Genomic DNA, 5,012 nt, shown 5'->3' with positions numbered 1-5,012 from the left:
TAATCTACCAGCTACCATCAAAATATATGCTACACAAATTCAAACTTTTTCAACCTAGACTTAATTAGAGTTAAACTATCAGTCAAACACCAACATGAACGTAGCTCACGAACCATCATAGATTTAGCTACGATGACATGATAATTTGGATCATAAATGTGTTCACGTCTAGCTAAGACTAATATTTATTTATCATATATATATATATATATATATCGAGTTGAGTGCACCTTATTCATTCATGGCCCCAAAGGTAAAATGGGTTTCAAAATTGGACTCTTATGAAATAAATTGGATATATATACACCAAATATTATCAATTTTGGAAGTGGTTGGATGTTCTTTTACAAGTATGGAATGAGGAGTTTACATATACACACACATACCAAAATACAAGATTTTGGAATAGGATCATTTTGGATCTGTGCTGCCCAGATGGAATAATTTGGCCATACACAAAAATGACATTAAAATAAAGATGAGATTTGAGGGTTCACATGTTAGCATGTGGGCAAAAAGATGGGTTTTTTATTTTGTTTTATTTTTATTTTCTTACCATTTTCTTGTCTCTACGAGAGTAAAATAGAGTTATAATTTTTAGAGTAATATTTAGTTGCTTATGTGTGCTGACTACCAATAAAATTTCGAGATATATTGATTGTAATCAAGGTTCCTTTTCATCCCATTTGGATTCGGTTGCTCGTTTGAAAGTTTTGGACTCTGATACTATATTATTATTCATGGGGTTCCATCTCAAAACTAATTGACAATGAGAGTAGCCCATGTCTATTACAAGCGTAAGGTCAATTTTCTTTTCAATGTGGAATCCTTAACTGATGTGGATGCTACCGTAAATGCCGTAAGCATCTATTTACCTTTGTTTGATTTGATGTATAGACAAACCCTACCCCTCCTGAAAAGCAAAGAAAAACAATGAAAAATTTCTAATCCTTTTGATAACGTTTTCATTTGTTCTGAAATCTACTTCCAGAAACGTTTTAAAAACCCTAGCCCAATTCTAAAATCTAAAAAACTAAAAACAAAAATTGAAAAAACAAAAGTTATTTTAAAAGTGAAAAAACCCTATCATATTTTGAGATCTCTCTCACACCTCCTCTCTATAAAGCTGGCAAGCAAATGGTGTAATTTGGTAGGAGTGGTCCATATGGAATATCCTTTAATTTCTATGGGCTTTTTTTTACCCATTTTCCATCACCCTTCTTCCCTTTCCCTCTCTCTCTCTCTCTCTCTCTTTACAATGACACTATTCATGTTGTGCATGAGAGAGAATGGGAGAGATCTGAGATGTGAAATTTTTGTGTTGAGGTTCTAGCCATGCTTTTCCACAGCTTTCTTGAACTTTCTTCTCTGTTTTTTTTGTGATCTTCATGTTCTCAATCATTTCTCTGAAAATCTCTCCTTGAGATTGCAAAAGGAAAAAAACCCTTTGGAAGTTCAAGAAAGCTGTGGGAGAACATGGCATTTCTAGGCCTTTTATTGGTTCCTCCTCCATTGTTTGGGAAAGTTCAGTTTGCAGACAAAAAGGTATCTCCAATTCCACTTCTTTGGTGAGTAGAATTTAGATTTTGGTTACCCTTTTGCTGAATTATTCTCTCTCTCTAGGGTTCATGTGGGAAAAATCATGTTGTTATAATTTAGAAGCTTTTATCTTGAATTGGTGCTAAGATCATTTTTCATGGGAAAATTCTCATAATTTGTCTAGAAATATTAACTTCTGTTTTCTTTAAGATCTGAGTTTTCTGAGAATTTGGATAGTGAGATGGATTTATTTTCATCAAAGAAGAGAGACCCATAAGCTCTTAAAGTGAGAGAAAATTATTACTCTTAAAGTGAGAGAAAATTATTAATATTCATAGTATTTCATCTTATAACCAATAATTGACACTAAGAGAAGTAGTCCACTTATATTATAAACCAAAATTAGGTCCTTTATGAAAATTAAATTGCCTATCGAAAGTTTGAATCCAAGTATGATTTCTTGCCTATATTGAAGAATAAGTCCATTCAATGAATTGCAACCATACATGTCTTGGTTAAATTTTCATCTAACAAGTTAAATTTCGACACTGATTTTCAGACGAGAAGTTTGGTTCTGACCAAGATTAAGCTATACCGACCCGCAAATACGCTCTTGACAAGCATAGAAGAGAGATTCGAATGCATCAAATTGAGAATTTTTTCTTTTTCAAATTTGGTTGGAGGTTTTTTTTGTTTGAAAAAAAAAAGATGAAGCATTTTATTGAATGAGAATGGTGGGTTTGAGAGAAGATTCCTCACCTTTCCTTTTTATCATCAATGATGAATTCATTTCATTTTTCTTCATTAATCCCTATTGGCTCTTTTTGTTTTTTTGGTTTCCCATCTCCTACAATTCTGTGAAAAACGTTAAATTTTGTCCCTTTCTTACATCATTTTTTTAACCACTCCCTGTCTTTCTGACTTCATCTCTCTCCTCTCTCTCTCTCTTGTACAAATCAAAGCCTTAAATGCTACAAAAGAAAAAGAAAAAGAACATGTCACTGTCTCTGATTCTGCATTTATGACCTGTTTGTGTGCGCTTTAAGTAAATAATTCCAAGCTTTGTATTGCAGAGAGAATGTAAAATGGAAGACAGCAGCATTTATTTATGTTAGCTTTTGGAGAACTCAAACTTGGGTGTGTTGGATTGGATGTAGGTTTTATTATGTTCTTTCTTTGGAATAACCCATAATGATTATCAAAAAGTTTAGATCATGAGATCATCATTCACAACACATCTAATTATTGTGTGCTTTGATTTAGTAGATCTTCATCAAAGTTGTAAAAGGTCTGTTTCATATGTTTTGGGACGGGGAAAAATCGATTTTTACCTTAAACTTTTGACGGGGTGTATGAATTTTAACCCAAACTCTTGATTTCATCGATTCAAAATCTTAGATTCTTAAAAAAAAACAGGAGGCTTTCAAGAAAAACACTCCAATCGAGAGAAATGGTAACAATATCATAATTACAAAAATTGGGGAATATATATATATATATATTTTATATCGGTGAGTGTTCGGGCCAGCTACGCGCATCTCGAATAATCTCACGGGACAACCGCCTCACCCTAAAGTTGGGGAATTTTGAAGACCAAAGAGATGCGCAGATCTTTATATCATCCCAAAGACTGAACAGCGATTGTTGCACTCTAGCCAAATGTTCCATAAAATAGCACCAATATCATTGCTTGATAATACATGGCGTTGCCGTGTTAGTGGGGAAGAGAGACTCTCACATACGAAGTGATAAAAATTTAGAAAAATGCTGATGCTAGAGATGTATTTTTGTTGAAATTTGTGAGTTTTTGAAAGTTTATTCAAAATTAGATTTTGTTTCTTCATAGAAGTTAGTGAGTTTCAGGAGGTTTTTATTTTTCTAATTTTTTTGTGTGTTAAAAGCATAAGAGGACGATGAATGTAGCGCAGAAATGGAACTTAAAGGTAAAGATTGTAACACTTTAAATTTAAAGTTTAATGCGATGGAATTGAAAATTCATGATGAAAATTGATACACACGGTCAGTTTAGAGATAATTAATTGATTTTTTTTCCTTTTATTTATGAAAACAGTTGTGTTTGTTCGAGTGGTAAACTAAACTAATACAGGTTTGTTGTCTCTAATTATAAATATATGCTTCCCAAGCTTATCAATACTTCAAACTTGCAATTGTATTTTGTTTATTTGTATCTTGTGAACTACTTTAAGTTTTAATTTAATTATAATACAAATTTGTTGTCTTTAATTTAATTTAAAACTTTGTGCCAAAGCGAGCATAGCTCAACGATAATTGGATCCTTCCCCTAGAGTTCTTGTAATAATTATTGAGTAATAAAAGTTCCATGTTACGAGTAAAAGATAAAGAAATGACATCTCTCTTTATTGGATTCTTTAGCTTTTTGGTATCTTATTTTGGCCTATTTTGATGATATTTCCTCACATTCGAAAGGATCAAACATTTTACTATTTATAAAATGGAAAGAAATGATCAAACATTTTATGCGTGATCGAATATATATGAAAAATAATATGTTATTATGAAACAAGGTTTTTAAAGGTTATTATTTTGGGAGCTTGGCTTTACCCAAAAAAAAAAAAAAAAAAAAAAAAAACTTCCAAAAGCCATTTTAAAGAAATTTAGTTAGATGACATATAAATAAGGTTTATCGTATCAATTATTTACCTAGAAACAATTTCTATTAATAAGGGTTATCTGGTCGGAACAATATATAATTTAAAAAAAAAAACGAGATTTCTAAAATATAGTCCGTTTTATTATGGAGTTTCATCTCAAAACCAATTGGATGCAAAGTAACCCACTTATATTATAAACTCTTGTTGGGTCCCTTATTGCGTGAGATCCTTAGCATAGCGAAGATGGGTAAAAAAAAAAGAATTAACTTCATATGGTACCAACTATATAGGCAAAATTTAGAAAAAGTCCCATCTTTCCATCACTTTATGCTAGGTAAATAATTCTCTCCACATGGACAACCTAATTGGTAAAAAGCCAGTTGGTGCAAGTCAAAGTTCAAATTTCTCCACTCCCAATTATTTTTATATGAAAAAAAAAACTAGGTACTATTTGAGGGGAGGAATTAATTAATAGACTGTGCCATAAAATTTTGAAAAAGAAAAATGAATAATAATAGAGAGACCTTAGGCAAATGTAACACAAAATTTAATGTGATGAAAAGTTAGGTGCACCAGACATATATATAAAAGTTTGAAGAAGATATATGATGAACATATACTGAAGAGAGAGAGGGAAAAAATTCATTACCATATGCTTCATGTTGAAGCTTTTGGGACATTTTTGGGTCTCTTTTTTTCACTCTTTAAATTATTCCAACTATGGGTTTTTATTAATTTCTCTCTCTCTCTCTCTCTTAACTTTTAATTTTTTTTTTTTTTTTTGAAATTAAGTGGTAGGTAGAGAGACAAACTTTTGGAGAATAATGGCTTACTTTTCAA

General features: G+C 31.5%; 1 long non-coding RNA gene across 2 annotated transcripts; it reads left to right on the top strand.

Annotated features, from left to right (window-relative positions):
• Positions 1–930: 930 nt before the first annotated feature.
• Positions 931–3,554, top strand: LOC111012998 (uncharacterized). 2 transcript variants are annotated; one of them, XR_002601636.2, is made up of 2 exons: positions 931–1,545; positions 2,099–3,554. It is a non-coding gene; the product is annotated as an uncharacterized LOC111012998 (long non-coding RNA). The 2 variants fall into 2 exon arrangements; XR_002601637.2 differs by having other exon boundaries at positions 931–1,568.
• Positions 3,555–5,012: the final 1,458 nt, after the last annotated feature.

Source organism: Momordica charantia, assembly GCF_013281855.1.
Source record: "Momordica charantia cultivar OHB3-1 chromosome 8 unlocalized genomic scaffold, Mcharantia_2.0 BLBB01000008.1, whole genome shotgun sequence".
Taxonomy (NCBI): domain Eukaryota; kingdom Viridiplantae; phylum Streptophyta; class Magnoliopsida; order Cucurbitales; family Cucurbitaceae; genus Momordica; species Momordica charantia.
The sequence above is the reverse complement of the archived record's forward strand: the minus strand, read 5'-3'. Positions and strand labels throughout refer to the sequence as shown.